The sequence below is a fragment of the Phacochoerus africanus genome, chromosome 5, assembly GCF_016906955.1.
Source record: "Phacochoerus africanus isolate WHEZ1 chromosome 5, ROS_Pafr_v1, whole genome shotgun sequence".
Classification (NCBI taxonomy): domain Eukaryota; kingdom Metazoa; phylum Chordata; class Mammalia; order Artiodactyla; family Suidae; genus Phacochoerus; species Phacochoerus africanus.
The window spans coordinates 25601582-25620548 of NC_062548.1; the positions used below are offsets into that span (position 1 = coordinate 25601582).

At 47.2% G+C, this 18967-nt stretch overlaps 1 pseudogene; it reads left to right on the forward strand.

The window, feature by feature from the left end:
• The first annotated feature begins 13731 nt into the window (after nucleotides 1–13731).
• Nucleotides 13732–14704, forward strand: LOC125128400 (mitochondrial ribosome-associated GTPase 1-like; annotated as a pseudogene).
• The last annotated feature ends 4263 nt before the right edge of the window (nucleotides 14705–18967 follow it).

Here is an 18967-nt window from a genome sequence, read left to right on the forward strand (position 1 = left end):
TGAGGATGTGTGTTCAATCCCTGTCCCCACTCAGTGGGTTAAGGATCCAGCATTGCCACAAGCTGCACGGTGTAGGTGGCAGATGCAGCTCAGATCTGGTATTGCTGTGGCTCTGGCATAGGCTGGCAGCGGCAGCTGCAGCTGCAGCTGCAGCTCCAATTTGACCCCTAGCCTGGGAACCTCCATATGCCACAGGAAAAGAAAGAAAATAAATTCACGGTATGGTGCAACCATCACCTCTAGGCATCCCTAGAACTTTTTCTTCTTGCAAAACTGAAACTCTGCACTCGCTAAACACTGACTCCCCCATCTCTTCCTTCCCCAGAATGTATTCGTTGGTATCTTGCTTCTTTTGCTCACTGTGACATTTATGAGAACTCCCATGACATGGCACATAACGATGCAGCTCATTCATGTTCATTGCTATGTAGTGGTGCTTCTCAAAATCACACCATCCAAGAAGTCAAAACAGTTGTGTGGTTTTTTTTTTTTTTTGGTCTTTTTGCCTTTTCTGGGGCTGCTTCCGTGGCATATGGAGGTTCCCGGGCTAGGGGTCTAATCGGAGCTGTAGCTGCCAGCCTACACCACAGCCACAGCAACACGGGATCCGAGCCACATCTGCGACCCACACCACAGCTCACGGCAACGCCAGATCCTTAACCCACTGAGCAAGGCCAGGGACCGAACCTGCAACCTCATGGTTCCTAGTCGGATTTGTTAACCACTGCACCATGACGGGAACTCCAAAACAGTTTTATTAGTGCCAAGTATACATTTATAGCTTATAAATACTAAGATGTGGTTTGCCTTTTTTATATTCATACTCTCATGAGTACTGTGTTGCTTTCTAGAAAAAAATGTTCTGTGATGCTTTCTAGAAATGTGATGTGTGATATGCAACAGACAGAATGCGGAAGTAGATATGAGACTGCAGTTTTCTTCTACTAAGGCAGACATTGGAGAGATTTGCAAAAATGTCACCATTCTTTTCTTTTTTTTTTTTCTTTTCTTTTTAGGGCCGCACCTGTGGCATATGGAGATTGCCAGGCTAGGGGTCGAATCGGAGCTACAGCTGCTGGCCAAAGCCACAGCCACAGCAATGCCAGATCTGAGCCACGTCTGTGACCTATACCACAGCTCATGACAACACTGGATCCTTAACCACTGAGCAAGCCCAGGAATTGAACCTGTGTCCTCATCGATGCTGGTCAGATTCATTAACTGCTGAGTCACGATGGGAACTCCAAAATTATTTTTCAGAATAATATTATTTATGTTATGTTACATGATTATTTCAAATAGGTAATTCAATAAGCATTTTCAAATTTTCTCAGATTAAACTTCCCACATGAGAGTTCCCATTGTGGCTCAGTGGTTAACACACCAGACTAGCATCCATAAGGACTCAGGTTTGATCCCTGGCCTCACTCATTGGGTTAAGGATCTGGTATTGCCATGAGCCGCAGACACGGCTCAGATCTGGCATTGCTGTGGCTGTGGCTTTGGCCGGCAGCTGTAGCTCCGATTAGACCCTTACCTGGGAATATTTATATGCTGCAGGTGCGGCCCTTAAAAAAAAAAAAAAAAAAAAAAGGATAAACTTCCCACATGGTACATACATATGGCTGTAAATGTAAACAAGAGCTCTTTAGGATAGTGAATAGCTTTTAAGAGCATAAAGAAGTTCTAAGATCAAAAAGATTGAGAATCGGAGTTCTTGGAGTTCCTGAGTTCCCATCGCGGCGCAGTGGTTAATGAATCCTACTAGGAACCACAAGGTTGCGGGTTGGATCCCTGGCCTTGCTCCGTTGGTTAAGGATCTGACGTTGCCGTGAGCTGTGGTGTAGGTCGAAGACATGGCTCAGATCTGGCATGGCTGTGGCTGGCAGCTGTAGCTGCAATTCGATTCCTAGCCTGGGAATCTTCATAGGCTGTAGGCATGGCCCTAAAAAGCAAAAAAAAAAAAAAAAAAAAGAAAAAGAAAAAGAAAGAAAGATTGAGAGTCATTGCTGCATGTTGCATGAATTTACCATTCTACTACAGATGGACACATGGGATGTTTCCAGCAATTTATGAAAAATGGTCCAATGAATATTCTCAGCCGTGTCTCCTGGTGCATATAAACAAGAGAAGAGGAACTGCACCTGTTTGGCCTTAGTGATGCCATACTGTTTTCCAAAGTGGTTGTGCCCACTCATGCTCCCATCCACAGCAAAAGAAGGGCAGATTCACATTGTGGCTCAGCGGGTTCCGAACCTGACTAGTATCCATGAGGATGTGGGTTTGATCCCTGGCCTCACTCAGTGGGTTAAGGACACTGCATTGCTGTGGCTGTGCCATAGTACAGCAGCTGTATCTCTGATTTGACCCCTAGCCTGGGAACTTCCATATGCCATAGGCGCGGCCCTAAAAAGATGGAAAAAAAAAAAAAAAAGCACCTAATGAGGGCCTATGAGTCTTCATTTATACGAACACATAGCATTACAATATCTGGAGTTCTCTTGTGGTGCAGTGGGTTAAGGCTCCAGCATTGTCACTGCAGTGGCTCTGGTTGCTGCTGTGGTGCAGTTTCAACCCCTGGCCTGGGAAATTCCACATGCCTCAGGTGTGGCCAAAAAATAAAATAAAATAAATCCTTAAAAAAAAGAATTACAATACCTTTTATTCTTTTGCCAATTTAATGATTTGGCATAAGATAACAAGTATGATAAGATCTACTTTTCATTGTATTCTTTTGTACATTTTGAATTTTGTTTCATATGTATGTTCAGTTATAAAAGGTTCACTCTGTGTTTTTATGTTTTTTAGCGTTTTATTGAAATATAGTTGATTTACAAGGTTATTATAATTTCTACTATGCAACAAAGTGAGTCAGTTATACATATACGCATATCCATTCTCTTTCAGATTCTTTTTCCACATAGATGATCACAGAATATTGGGTAGAATTCTCCGTTCTATACAGCAGGTCCCCGTTGGCCAGTCACTCCAGATACCTCAGTACACTATATATTTTTAAAAGGCAAATGTGTCTTTGTAAAGCCATTTTATTTATTTAAAAAAATTTTATGCCTGGGGCATGTGGAAGTTCTTGGGCCAGGAATCAAATGCCGGGTCCTTAACCACTAGGCCACCAGGGAACTCCTATATAGCCATTTAAAAATAACTCTCCATACACACATGTAGACAGTGCTTATGTATATTTTTCCCTGAAAAATTTCTTTGGAAAACTAGAATGTGCTAGTTATCTGCATGTCTTATTTTGGGGGGCAAATAAGGGTAAATGGAAGACCTGGAACTTTAATGCAGGTGTCTGTCTCATTTCATGCGCTTTCACTTCTCTTTAGGAGAGCGCAGTGAGAAGTGGCAGGTCTTACCTTGTTCTCTTGATTTAATTTTAAGCCACTTTCACAAGGGGATGCTGCTGATGGCTGCCCCCTAGTGGACTTTGGTAAAACTGTTCTAAAGGGATCCTAAGAAATCCCCTTTGGTCCCTCACTTCTTTGCTGATGGAGGTCAGCCCTGTGCTTTGTATTAGCATCTTGCTACCAAGAGACAGTAAACAAACTGATAATCATCAGTGTGGCCGGGGCGGAAAGAAATAACATCCTTACCCTTGCAGCATGAGTACACTCTTGGGGACCAAGATCAAAGTCAGCCCGTAGCATCCCAGCTTCGGTTCCATGTTTAGATTTGCACCCCAAACTGAAAAAAAAAAGATACAAATGAACTTATTTACCAAACAGAAACAGACTCAGATACTTCAAAAACAAACTTATGGTTACCAAAGGGGAAAGGGGAAGGGAAGGGATGGACTGGGGGTTTGGGACTGGCTTATGCACACTGTGGAACATGGAATGACTGGCCACCGGGGACCTGCTATATAGCACAGGGAACGCTACCCAATATTCTGTGATCATCTATGTGGGAAGAGAATCTAAAAAAGAATGCACATATGTATAGGTATAACTGAATCACTTTGTTGTGCAGCAGAAATTAACACACCATTGTAAATCAACAGTTCTTTAATATAATTTTTAAAAATGAAAAATAAAATAAAAAAAAGAAGCACCACAGACTAGTTTCCCAAAAGATTGACATTTTGGGCTGATAATCTTTCGTGGCGGGGCTGTTGTGTGCTTCAAAGGATATTTAATAGCATCTTTGGCCTTTACTCACTAGATGCCAATAGCATCCTTCTCCTGGTTGTGACAGCCACCAACCATATGCAGTTGCCCTGACAAGAGGCAAAGTGTGCAGAAATCATCTTCTCACAGAGAAGCCTCAGCCCTGATGGATCACCAGTCTTTTTTTTTTTTTTTTTCTTTATAGGGCTGCACTTGCAGCATATGGAAGTTCCCAGGCTAAGGGTTCAATCAGAACTGCAGCTGCCGGCTTATGCCACAGCCACAGCAATACCAGATCCAAGCCTCGTCTGCGACCTATACCACAGCTCACGGCAACGCCAGATCCTTAACCCACTGAGCAGGGCCAGGGATCGAACCCAAGTCCTCATGGATGCTATTTGGGTTCATGACATATGCACCACAATGGGAACTCCTGATCACCAGTCTTTTATACCGTATTAGTCACATGGGCCAAAGGCTCACATGCAAATTCAGAGAGTCTCCAAATTCAAGGGCATTTCTGCATCCCCACATGGGCAGAGGAAACTCAGACATTCCACGGTCATCCTAATTCCTTGTTCTCCAAGGAAACTGCACTGTGAGAATGGAGACCCAGCTCAGGTTGGCTTGCCCCAGCCCAGGCCTGAAGCTCATTAACTCTTTACTTACCCACAAAGCCTACCCAGCAAATTGGAGTTGGTTTATTAAGTGCTTCCCATCCCTACAGAGATGCTGTTCAGGCACCTCCCTCACACCCACCCCATGAAAGAAAGGAAGGAAGGAAGGAAGGAAGAAAGAAAGAAAGAAAGAAAGAAAGAAAGAAAGAAAGAAAGAAAGAAAGAAAGAAAGAAAGAAAGACAGAAAGACAGACAGACCACGGATGCAGCTGTAGAAAGAAAGAAAGAAAGAAAGAAAGAAAGAAAGAAAGAAAGAAAGAAAGAAAGAAAGAAAGAAAGAAAGAAAGAAAGAAAGACGGACGGAAGGACAGAAGGAAGGAAGACAGAAAGAAAGAGTTCCCATCGTGGCTCAGTGGTTAACGAATCTGACTAGGATCCATGAGGACGCCGGTTCGATCCCTGGCCTTGCTCAGTGGGTGAAGGATCCTACATTGCTGTGGCTGTGGTATAAGCCAGCAGCTACAGCTCCGATTTGACCCCTAGCCTGGGAATCTTCATATGCCCTAAAAAGACAAAAAAAAAAAGAGGAGTTTCTGTTGTGTTGCGTGTTTGATCCCTGGCTTCGCTCAGTGGGTTCAGGATCTGGTGTTGCTGTGAACTGTGGTGTAGGTTGCAGAGGTGGCTCAGATCCTGCATTGCTGTGGCTCTGCCGTGGGCCAGCGGCAACAGCTCTGATTAGATCCCTAGCTTGGGAACCTCCATATGCCATGGGTGCAGCCCTTAAAAAAAAAAAGCCAAAGAAGAAAAAGAAAGAAAGAAAGACCTAGATGCAGCCATAAAAAGAAAGAAAGGAAGGAAGGGAGGGAGGGAAAGAAAAAGAAAGAAAAAGAAAAAATAGCTGGCCTCTCTGCCTTCTGGGACCCGAAGAGCCTCAAAGCAGCTTCCATCTGAGTCCTCTCTCAGGTTCCCTGATCCCTACATCCCACATGCTCTTCCCAGGACCATCAAAACTCTAAAAGCTTCTGGGATGGCAGACAAGGGCTTACTTTACTCTTCCACTTAAAATATCCCCCTTTAGGAGTTCCCGCTATGGCACGATGAGAGCACTGGTGTGTAGGTTCCATCCTCAGCCCGGCACAGTGGGCTAAGTATCCAGCATTGCCGAAACTACGGTTCAGGTCACAAAAGACCCCCTTTGTTTTATTTTTATTTTTATTTATTTTATTTTATTTTTTTTGTCTTTTTTTGAGGGCCATACCACAGCATATGGAGGTTTCCAGGCTAGGGGTCCAATCGGAGCTACAGTTGACGGCCTACACCACAGCCACAGCCACACCAGATCCGAGCTATCTGCAACCTACACCACAGCTCATGGCAATGCAGATTCTTAACCCACTGAGCGAGGCCAGGGATCAAACCCAAAACCTCATGGTTCCTGGTCGGATTCATTTCTGCTGAGCCATGACCGGAACTCCCAAAAGACCCCCTTTAAATCTGGTATGCCGTCCTAGTGGACATACAATGCCTATTTATGATTCAGGATTTATCCAGAAATACTTGTCAGCCTGCCAGAGACACCTTAAACTGTTTCCCTGAAAGAAAAGCTTGGAGAAATCTCACAGGGTATGATTCCACTCGGGGAGACCCCAACATTCTTTCCAGACTCTGGCAGCTTCTTTTTTTTTTTTTTCTTTGTAGGGCCACACTTGTGGCATATGGATGTTCCCAGGCTAGGGGCCGAGTCCAAGCTACAGCTATGCCACAGCCACAGCAATGCCAGATCTGAGCCTTGTCTGCGACCTACACCACAGCTCACAGCAATGCTGGATCCTTAACCCACTGAGCGGGGCCAGGGATTGAACCCATGGTCTCAGGAATATACTAGTCAGGTTCATTACCCAGGAGCCACCACGGAAACTCCCACATCCATCAGTTCTTATCCGCATGTGTTCCAGGCACTCCCATCGGACCAAGTGGGCTTCCTCGCAGGTGGCCTGAGAGAGCCCTCAGGCTGAGGTGCAGCTGCACCTGTCAAAGCTATAGTGAAACTGTGTGCTTGGATCCCCGACTCCACAGTATGTTCCTCCCTCTCTCCTGTCACCAGTCCTTCTATGGGGGTGGCCCATGATGGCAACTTCTTTGTTTTTTCTTTCTTAAAAAAAAAAAAAAATTTTTTTTTTTTTTTTTTTGGCTGCACCCACAGCACATGGAAGTTCCTGGGCCCGGAATGGAATCCGTGCCTTGGCAGTGACCTGACCGGCTACAGGTGGATTCTCAGCCACAGCAGGAACTCCCTTTTTTTCTTTTTGTCTTTTTGCCTTTTCTTGGGCTGCTCCCATGGCATATGGAGGTTCCCAGGCTAGGGGTTGAATCGGAGCTGTAGCCGCCAGCCTGCACCAGAGCCACAGCAACTCGGGATCTGAGTCGCATCTGCAACGTACACCACAGCTCATGGCAACGCCAGATCATCAACCCACTGAGCAAGGCCAGGGATCGAACCCGAAACCTCATGGTTCCCAGTCGGATTCGTGAACCACTGAGCCACGACGGGAACTCCCAGGAGTTCTTTTTATCTTAAACTTTATTGGAGTCTAGTTGACCCACAACGTGGTGTTAGCTTCTGGTGGATGGCCAAGGGAATCAGCTACACACATACACAAATGCATTCTCTTTCAGATTCGTTCCCCGCGTAGGTCACCACAGAAGTTTGGGTAGAGTTTCCTGCTGGTCATCCATTCCATAGGCAATGGTGCACATAAAGAGAGATTGCCGAAAGAATTTTCTCTGGCATAAGAGGCGTCTCTGCTGTTTCATTTTGTCCAGTGCCAGTCATTTATCTTCAATCACCGTTCTCAAGTCTCCTCAACTTTTGGCCAGCAATTGTGTTCTTCTCAAACATTTCTTTTCATGGAGATAAAATTCACAAGCCATAATACACACTCCTGTAAAGTGGACAGTGCTTTGGTATTTTATTTTATTTTTAAATTAATTAATTTATTATTTTTTATTTTTTTGTCTTTGCCATTTCTTGGGCCGCTCCCATGGCATATAGAGGATCCCAGGTTAGGGATCTAATCAGAGCTGTAGCCGCCGGCCTACACCAGAGCCACAGCAACGAGGGATCTGAGCCGCGTCTGCAACCTACACCACAGCTCACGGCAACGCCGGATCCTTAACCCACCAAGCAAGGGCAGGGATCGAACCCTCAACCTCATGGTTCCTAGTCGGAATTGTTAACCACTGTGCCACAATGGGAACTCCTATTTTTAAATTTAATTTTGTCTTATCTTATCTTTATTTTATGGCTTCGCCCCTAGCAAATGGAAATTCCTGAGCCAGAGATTGAATCTGAGCCACAGCTGTGACCTGCATTGAACCTGAGGCAATGCCAGATCCTTTAACCCACTGCACCCCGGCCAATCCCGAGCCTCTGTCGGATTCTTATCCCACTGCGCCACAGCAGAAATGCAGCAGTGATTTTTAGTATCCTTACAAAGCTGTGCAGTCGTCACCTCTATCTAAGCTCCAGTCCTTTGCATCGCTCCATACCCCTCAGCAGTCACTCCCCACTCCCTTCACCCCACCCCACCCCATCCAGCCCCTGGAAACTACCAATCTACTTTCTGGCTCTGTGGACATTTCCTGTAAATGCAATCAAATAATATGTGATGTTTTGCATGCATCTTGCCTCATTTCTTTAGTACAGTAGTTTATTTTTCCCAAGGAAAAAAAATTTATTTTTCAAAATTAAAAAAAATTTATTGTATAGTTGATTTACAATGTTTCAGGTGTACAGAAAAGTGACACACACACACACATAGATAGATAGATAGATAGGTGGATCTATCTATTTTTTTTTTTGTCTTTTTAAAGCCATACCCTTAGCATATGGAGGTTCCCAGGCTAGGGGTCTAATTGGAGCTACAGGTGTTGGCCTATATCACAGCCACAGCCATGCCAGATCTGAGCCCTGTCTGTGACCTACACCATGGCTCATGGCAACACCAGATCCTTAACCCACTGAAGGAGGCCCGGGATCGAACCCGCAACCCCACGGTTCCTGGTCGGATTCGTTTCCACTGTGCCACGACGGGAACTGCTATCTATCTATCTTGTTCAGATTCTTTATTTTCCATTATGAGTTATAACAAGATATTGAATATAGTTCCCTATGCTGTACAGTAGGTCTATTTTATATACAGTAGTGTGTATCTGTTAACCCCAAATTCCCAATTGATCCCTCTTCCCCTTTCCCCTTTAATAACCATAAGTTTATTTTCCATGTCTGTGAGTCTATTTTGTTTGGTAAATAAGTTCATTTGTATTTTTTTTTAGATTCTACATGTAAGTGACAGCATATGATATTTGTCTTTCTCTGTCCTACTCCACTTAGTATGATAATCTCTAGGTTACAGAAATAAAAGCAAAAATGAACAAATGGGATCTAATTAAATGCAAAAGCTTTTGCACAGCAAGGAAGCCACAACTGAAATGAAAAGACAACTTACAGACTGGGAGAAAATATTCGCAGTCAATGCTACCAACAAGGGATTAATTTCCGGAATACACAAAGAGCTTATAGAGCTTAATATCAAAAAGCCAGACAATCCAATCAAGAAATATATGTGCATAAAAAAAATAATCACATGAACTTATTCGCAAAACAGAAACAGAGTCCCAAACATAGAAAAGAATCTTATGGTTACCAAAAGGGATGGCAGAGGGTAAATTAGGAGTTGGGGATTAACAGACACACACTGCTAGATATAAATAAGGAGTTCCTGTTGTGGCTCAATGGGTTAAGAACCCAGCATAGTGTGGGGGAGGATTCAGGTTTGATCCCTGGCCTCGCTCAGTGGGTTAAGGATCTGGAGTTGCTGTGGCGGTGGTGTAGGCTGGCAGCTCCCATTCAAGCCCTAGCCTGGGAACTTCCATGTCCTACAGGTGCAGCCATAAAAACAAGAAAAGAGGAGTTCCCGTCATGGCGCAGTGGTTCATGAATCCGACTAGGAACCATGAGGTGGCGGGTTCGATCCCTGCCCTTGCTCAGCGGGTGAAGGATCCGGCGTTGCTGTGAGCTGGGGTGTAGGTCACAAATGCGGCTCAGATCCTGCATTTCTGTGGCTCTGGCATAGGCTGGTGGCTACAGCTCCAATTAGACCCCTAGCCTGGGAACCTCCATATGCCGTGGGAGCGGCCCAAGAAATGACAAAAAGACAAAAAAAAAAAAAACCCAAAAAACAAAAAAATAAATGAAAAAGACTTCTTTGAAAAAAAAAAAGATATAAAATAGACAAGCAACAAGGACCCACTGTACAGCACAGGAAACTATAGTCAAAATTTTGCAATAACCTATAATAGAAAAGAGTCTGAGGTATATACTCTGAATCACTTTTCTGTACACCTGAAACTAACAACTTGTAAATCAACTATATTTCAATTTTTAAAAAATGAGGCCCTCAGAGTTGCCATCATGGCACGGTGGTTAACGACCCTGACTAGTATCCATGAGGATGCAGGTTCAATCCCTGGCCCCACTCAGTGGATTAAGGATCTGGTGTTGCCCTGAGCTGTAGGCTGGCAACTGCAGCTCTGATTTGACCCCAGGCCTGGGAACTTTCATATGCTGTAGGTGCAGCCCTAAAACAAACAAACAAACAAACAAACAAAAAAACCAAAACAAACAAACGACAACAACAGCAACAACCAAAAAAATGAGGCCCTCGGAGTTCCTGCTGTGGTGCCCCTTGGGAGCACCAGCAGGCAGCTTCCATCCCCAGCCCAGAACAGTGGGTTAAGAATCTGGTGCAGCCACAGCTGTGGTGTAGGTTGCAACTGTGGTTCAGATCTGATCCTTGGCCTGAGATCTCCACGTGCTGTGGGGTGGCCAAAAAAGAAAAGAAAAAAAAATGAGGTCATTAGGGTGAGCCTGAGTCCCATCTGACTGATGTTTTTATCAGAAGAGGCATCAGGACATACGAGTCACTGAGGGTGCACACAGAGGGGACAGACACATGAAGAGGAAGCAAGAATGCTGCTGTCTACAAGCCAAAGAGGAAGGCTTCAGAGGAATCTCACTCTGCTAGGACCTGGATCTTGGACTTCCAGCCTCCAGAACTATGAGAAAATAAATTTCTGTTGTTTCAGACCGTCAGTGTGTGTAATTTTTGTTATGGCAGCCCTAGCAGACTAACACACTTTCCCAATCCTCCCCCAGGGCCTCCACTTCCTAAAGAAACAATTTGGGAGTTCCCATCGTGGCGCAGTGGTTAACGAATCCGACTAGGAACCATGAGGTTTCGGGTTCAGCCCCTGCCCTTGCTCAGTGGGTTAAGGATCCGGCGTTGCCGTGAGCTGGGGTGTAGGTCGAAGACGCGGCTCAGATCCCGCGTTGCTGTAGCTCTGGCGTAGGCTGGTGGCTACAGCTCCGATTCAACCCCTAGTCTGGGAACCTCCATATGCCGCGGGAGCGGCCCAAGAAATGGCAAAAAAAGACCAAAAAAAAATATCTGTGGTTGCTGAAGGGAGGGGGGGAAGGAGTAGGATGGACAGGGAGTTGGGGGTTAGTAGATGCAAATTATTACACTTAGAATGGATAGACAACAAGGTCTTTCTATACAGCATGGGGAACTATACCAAATCTCTTGGGATAGAACATGATTGGAAGATAATATGAGAAAAAGAATATCTGCATATATGACCGAGTCACTTTGCTGTACAGCAGAAACTGGCACAAGATTGTAAATCAACTATACTTTAAAAAATAAAAAAATTAAAACCCACCACCACAACAAAGCAGTAGTTACCCCAGCAGTGGTTGTGTCCTTGACACGGAAGTCCCTCCAACCTGGGTAACTGGAGGGCAGCCTGATGTCTGGGCTGCCTGCAGGCAGAGTCCCGAGTGAGGTTCCATGGATGGAGTAAAAAAGAAATAAAACCGTAGCATCCCTGTCTTTGCTGAGTTTCTAGTTCAGGTGGGAGGTTGGGTACCCTGAAATGAGCTGACTTTCCATGGTGGCAGCATGTCTCACGTCCCAGAGAAAAGAGCACCTGGATGGGGAAGAAGGGACCTCTGTTTTGGCACGTACATGGTGGCCTCGAAGTTCCATGGACAGGGACCCTGTGTCTTTTCCTCTCCATTTATCACTGGAGTCTAGCGTAACACCCGACCAGGCTAGATCCATGTAATATAACCTTGGGGCAGGCCCCTTAGAACAGCAGCTTCTAGCTACAAAAAATCGGTGTAAAAGCCCTCATCACAGGATGTTTGTGTGGTTCTGGGGATGTTAGCGAAGGGCTCTACGAGCGGGCTTACCGCCCTGAATATAAGGTGATGGCTCTTGACAGCCGGGCACGGTGCCCTCTGGATAAACAAGAGGTTCTCTAGCCAGACGGGATGGAGTTAAACTCCCCTCCACTTCCACTTATAGACTCTGTGGCTGTCACACGGGGATTAACTGAGGATTAGCACAAGGCAGCCGTTAACACGCTTTCAGTAAAAACTCCCCCCTCCAAAGCACTTTGCGGAGACCCCGCCCTGGATGTTGGACGTCTGAGCCTCTCTTTCCAGCTTTCTGCTCAGTTCTCCGTCTGACCACTAGAGGTCAGGCTAACCCCAAAGTTCAACGCCGCCTCGCCGAAAGCAGACGTGTGCAAAGCGTGCACATGCATCTTCCAAGGTGTTCCTCTGTCCCTCCCCACCAGCACTCGGTTTTCACCTCGAGGCTAAGAAGATGGGGACTCCCAATGAAGCCAAATCCACTGAGTTACTTCTGAGACATCATCAAGGTGAAAAGGAGAGGAGAGAAAGAAAAGGCTGGAAGTAATAGTCATTTCCGAGTATTAACTATATGCGGGGAACTTTTAAAGGAGTTTTACACCTATTAATTGATTTAATGCTTATAAGACGCTATGAGGTGGGTATTAGTTTCGTTTTACACATGAAAAGCTGGCAGAGGGACATAAATGATGAGATTAGCCTGGACCCAGGCCTGATTGCTGTGAAGAATCAGCTGATTTTTTTTTTTTTTTTGGTCTTTTTGCCTTTTCTAGGGCCGCTCCTGCGGCTTATGGAGGTTCCCAGGCTAGGGGTCAAATTGGAGCTGTAGCCGCTGGTCTACACCACAGCCACAGTAATGCGGGATCCGAGCCACATCTGCAGCCTACACCACAGCTCACGGCAACGCCAGATCCTTAACCCACTGAGCAGGGCCAGGGATCAAACCTGCAACCTCATGGTTCCTAGTCGGATTTGTTAACCACTGAGCCACAACGGGAACTCCCAAGAATCAGCTGATTTATTTCAGTCCTTGAGCTCTGGTGCTCTGTACTACTAAAGGCTCTGAGCACTTCCCAAGCATGGATTCTTTTTGTCTTTGAGCCAGATCTTCCTGGTGTGTGGACCAGATAGGACCCTTGATTGCTCCCTCCTTTCCTGTCTATGGTTTTTTGAGTGTCACGCAGACATGGGTTCAAATCCTAGCCCGGCCACTTGCCAGTTTTGTGGCCTGGGTGCATAGGACGTCGCTTGGCCTCGGTTTTCCTTTTTGTAGCATATAGAGCCTTCCTCACAGGTGTCCTTCCAGCCTCTCTGGCTCCTCTTATGACTCTGTGGGACTCTGAGTTCCCGGAGGGGAGACCCTTGTTTAGTGTGTTCGTTTCTAATGCCTGGAAGAGTGTCTGGCACAGTAGGTGCTCAAGAAGTATTTGCTGAAGGTTGTCTGACTCTTCCCATGGGGCGTCCCTTAAAGTGGAAGGGTCCCTTCCCATATTCCCACAGAGAGCGCATGGCATCCATCATTTCCCAATGACTGCTAGGACACTCATTCGTTCATGCATTCATTCATTCTCAAACATGTGTGCTTCTCCTCTGATAAATTCTGGGACGACCAGGCATAGGTGCCTACTCTTTTTTGTGTGTGTGTTTAAGTGTAATTGATTTTAAATGTTTTGTTAGGGTCCGTCAAGGGAGCGATCTGCATGCACTGTGCGCCGCCGCCTGGGCTGCCTTTAGGGAGAGCTTTCCCCTGGGCGGTCGTGACGTGGCATGCTGGTTCCCAGGCCACATGGCCAAGGGGCCGAGGAAGATGCAGAGCAGCCTAGAGCTGGTGGACTGTATCCTCGAGGTCCACGATGCCCGGATCCCACTTCCGGGCCGAAACCCTCTGTTTCAGGAAACCCTTGGGCTTAAGCCACACTTGCTAGTCCTCAACAAGACAGACCTGGCGAATCTGGAGGAGCAGCAGAAAATTATACAACATTTAGAAGAAGAAGGCCGAAAAAATGTCATTTTAACCAGCTGTGTACAGGATGAAAATATCAAGCAGACCATCCTGAAGTTCATGGAATTGGTTGGGAGTAGCTACCGCTACCACCGAGGAGAGAACCTGGAGTGATGCAGAGTGGTTATCAGAGTCCCTGATGTGGGCAAATCCTCACTCATCAACTCCCTCCAGAGGCAGCTCCTCAGGAAAGGAAACACCAGCAAGGTGGGTGGCGAGCCTGGGATCGCCAGGGCTGTGATGTCCAGGGTTCAAGTGTGCCAGCGGCCACTGATGTTCCTGCGGGACACCCCCTGGGGTGCTGGCTCCTGGGATCCAGAGCGTGGAGACAAGCCTGAAGCTGGCTCTGGGCAGAACCTTGCTGGACCCCCCGGTGGGGGAGGAGACCCTGGCCAACTACCTTCTCTACACCCTCAACGGGCACCAGCTCCTGGGGTGTGTGCAGCACGATGGCCTGGGCCAGGCCTACGATATCACCAGCGTGCTGAAGCGGGTGACAGCGGTGCCGAGGAAGACGCGGAAGGTGAAGGTGCTGACTGGCACGAGTGATGTGAACATCGTGCAGCCCAACCACCCTGCGGCTGCCAGGGGCTTCCTGCGGGCCTTCCGAAGCAGCGTGCTGGGTCCCGTGATGCTGGACCGCGACATCCTGCAGGGTGTCCCCTCAGTGGAGCCCTGACCCGGAGGGCTTGTTGCCCAGGAGCCCCTCATCCGCCAGCTCCTCGCTGGTCAGTGTGCGCTTGGGTCTCTCTGCTCCACAGCCTGACCAGGGGCGCTGGACGTCCCTGCCTGCCTGGCCGGAGGAGGAAGCTCACTCATGCTCAGTGTCTCAAGGGAGAGCTGCTGTTTTCTCAGGAGTTGAAGCTCTAAGCTGGAATTTTGGAATTTTAAATTAAAGGCCCCTCTCTGCCGTGGGAAAAAAATAAAATAAATAAAATAAAATGTTTTGTTAGGCCTTCAAATCGCGGCTCAGTGGTTAACGATTCTGACTAAGAACCATGAGGTTGTGGGTTCGATCCCTGGTGTTGCTCAGTGGGTTTAAGGATCTGGCATTGCTGTGAGCTGTGAGCTGCGGTGTGGGTCATAGATGTGGCTCGGATCCCACGTTACTGTGGCTGTGGCGTAGGCCGGAGGCTACAGCTCTGATTCGACCCCTAGCCTGGGAACCTCCATATGCCTCAGGTGCAGCCCTAAAAAGACAAAAAATAAAATAAAAAAGAAAATGTTTTTTAGAGTTCCCTGGTGGTGCAGCAAGTGAAAGATCAGATGTTGTCACTGCTGTGGCTCAGGTTGCTGCTATTGTGCAGGTTCAATCCCTGGTCTGGGAACATCTACATGCTATGGGCATTGTGTTAGTTTCTGGTGTACAGCAAAGTGATTCAATTACACACACACACACACACACACACACACACATATGCATACACAGACTTTTTTTTTCATGTTATTTTCCATATGGTTTATTACGAGCTATTGAATATAGTTCCCTGTGCTATACAGCAGGTTCTTATTGTTTGTTCTTTCTATATGTAATAGTTTGCATCCTCTAAGCCCAAACTCCCAGTCCATCCCTCCTGACCCCCCCATGACAACCACAAGTCTGCTCTCTATGTCTGTGAGTCTGTTTCTGTTTTGCAGCTAAGTTCACGTGCATCATTTTTTTTTTGGCTGCACCCGTGGCATGCAGACGTTCCCAGGCGAGGGATTGAACCTGCACAACAGGTCTAACCAGAGCCACAGCAGTGACAATGCCTGATCCTTCACCCACTGAGCCACCAGGGAACTCCTGAGCCATAGTTCAGATTCCACGCATGAGTGACATCGTATGGTGTTTGTCTTTCTCTGTCTGACTTACTGGCCTAGCGTGATCATTTCCAGGTCCATCCGTGTTGCTGCAAACCCTAGGTGCCTACTCTTGAGAGCTTCAGCTCTCGGATGAGGCAAGCTGGTGATTATGAGTTTGGATCCCCCACCGTGCCATCCCCTGCTGGCTCCACTGTCCCTGGACATGTCTTGAGTACTTAACCCTCATTCACTTAGAAACAGAACTTACAGTGGCTTCTTCAGTTAAGGGGAGAGAAGCATGAGTGCTGGGCAGTTTTAGCAGATGCCACCAAATGTCACAAACCGGGAGCATGTCTGAGGCTGCGCTAGATAGAGGGCTGTGGGCAGGCTGGGTCCGGTCTAGATTCTTCTTTGTTTTTGTTTTTTGCTTTTTAGGTCCACACCTGCAGCACATGGAAGTTCTCAGGCTTGGGGTTGAATTGGCGCTGCAGCTGCCAGACTACACCACAGCCACAGCAACTTGGAATCCAAGCCATGTCTGCAACCTACACCACAGCTCACAGTAACACCGGATCACTGAGCCACCGAGCAAGGTCAGGTATCAAACCTGCGTCCTCATGGATACTAGTTGGATGTGTTTCCATTGTGCCACAACAGGAACTCCTAAGCTCTTCTTTGAACAGACATGCCAGGAGGAGGCAGGCTTTCCCATCTCAGTCACCTGCAAATCCCCCTAAAATCCACTGATATGTAGCCAACATGCAGGGCCCTGGATCCTGATGCAAACGGGCACATTATTATAATCCAGGCCCCCCTGCTTTTTTTTTTTTTTTTTTGGCTTTTTGCCTTTTCTAGGGCTGCTTCCCCTGGCATATGGAGGTTCCCAGGCTAGGCTGGAATTGGAGCTGTAGCCGCCGGCCTCCGCCAGAGCCATAGCAATGCGGGATCTGAGCCACGTCTGCGACCTACACCACAGCTCACGGCAACGCCAGATCCTTAACCCACTGAGCAGGGCCAGGGATCGAACCTGCAACCTCATCGTTCCTAGTTGGATTTGTTAACCACTGTGCCACAACGGGAACTCCACCCCTGCTTGTTTTAAGACTTGAGGGCTCAGCTCGTTGGAGTCTGGCTCACTGACAGGTGGGCAGTTTTGACCTCATGGGGTAGATTAGATGGACCTGTAGCAATGACTGGGGCTCAGGGACATTACTCCTTGTGATAATCCATCAGCAACATGGCAGCTACTGCTGTCCCCCCAGGACCTGTCATGTATCTTTCATCCCTGATGCAGTGCAGAACTCACTGGTCACAGCAGACGTTTCAGCCGGATTTTCTAGGTGCCAGTCATTATTCCAAGTCCTGACATAAGTTATCTCCCACAGCAGCCTTGAGAGCTGGGTACTGTGGGTTTTTTCCGTCTTTTTGCCTTTTCTAGGGCTGCTCCTGTGGCATATGGAGGTTCCCAGGCTAGGGGTCCAATCGGAGCTGTAGCCGCCAGCCTACACCACAGCCACAGCAACGCGGGATCTGAGCCACGACTGCGACCTACACCACAGCTCACGGCAATGCCGGATCCTCAACCCACTGAGCAAGGCCAGGAGTCGAACCCATAACCTCAGGGTTCCTAGTCGGGTTTGTTAACAACCGAGCCACGACGGGAACTCCAGAGAGCTGGGTACAGTTACCAGCCCCGAAGAAGAAACTGACGTCCCTGGGTGGGAGTCACTGGCTGGAGCTCATGCACACCGGTAAGTGGCAGAGCTAGGATTTGAATGTAGGTGATTCACTTCTCTGTCCTGGATGCTGTACAGAGACAAAGGCTCTGGTGGCTTTTCCTAGGTCGGAGTTTGGCTTTTTCTTTGGCTTTTGATCTTAAAAACTGAGACTTTGCTTTCATTGTTCTCTGGTTTGACAGCGACAACTTTCCCCCTAAAGCGATGAGTGAGTGATTCGTGTTCCGTTGCCTGGGAGATTGGGGTGGGGAAGGATGTCAAAGTAACAGGAGATGGAATCTGTCACATCTGCCTCTAGTATCCCACTCCCCATCTCTTCTGCCTGCACTTGATTCTACTTCCATTCAGCCTCAAGTCTTGGGTATGGGTTTGAAGATTCCATGGCCAGCCCAGGCCTGCCCTTCTGGAATGCCGACCCCCTCCAGGACAGACTGACTCATAGAAATATAATGGAGGAGTTCCCTTGTGGCACAACAGGTTAAGGACTTGGCATTGTCACTGCTGTGGCTTGGGTTCCATCCCTGGCCGACGGACTTTTGTATGCTGCAGGCACAGCCAGAAAAAAAAAAAAAAAAGAAAAAAAAAGAAAAAGAAAAAAAAGGAAATATAATGGAAGCCACTACATTTGATTTTAAATATGTGGTAGGAGTTCTCATTGCGGTGCAGCAGAAACGAATCTGACTAGGAACCATGAGGTTGTGGGTTCAATCCCTGGCCTCGCTCCGTGGGTTGAGGATCCTGCGTTGCTGTGAGCTTTGGTGTAGGTGGCAGACATGGCTTGGATCTGGCATTGCTGTGGCTCTGGCGTAGGCTGGCAGCAACAGCTCCGATTGGACCCCCAGCCTGGGAACCTCCATATGCCGTGGGTGCGGCCCTAAAAAGACAAAAGACAAAAAAAAAAAAAAAAAGCAGGGCTCGAAAGTTTCAAATTATTTCCACTAACTTAACCACGTCCTCAAGCAAAACCTCCAAATAGTTAAAGGAATGCAAAAAACCCTTCAGCCCTCAGCAGAGTTACATTCCCAGGGTCTGGCATCCAATTAAAAATTACCGGGCATAAAAGAGGCAGGAAACTGTGAGCTCTAATGAGGAGAAAAATCAATCAATACAAACACATCCAGAAATGTCAGAGATGACAGAATTTGTAGACAAGGACCTTAGCTATTAGTCATGCACACCGCGAGCTCTGAAAGGGAGAGGAGAGCAGAAGCATGTGAATGAGGGGTGTGGACAATGTGAAGAAAGACCCAAATCCAACTTTAAAATCTGGAGTTTCCACTGTGGCTTAGAGGAAACAAACTGGACTAGTATCCATGAGGTTTCAGGTTTGATCCCTGGCCTTGCTCAGTGGGTTAAGGATCTGGCACTCCCGTGAGCTGTGGTGTAAGTTGCAGAGGTGGCTTGGATCTGTGGCACATGGA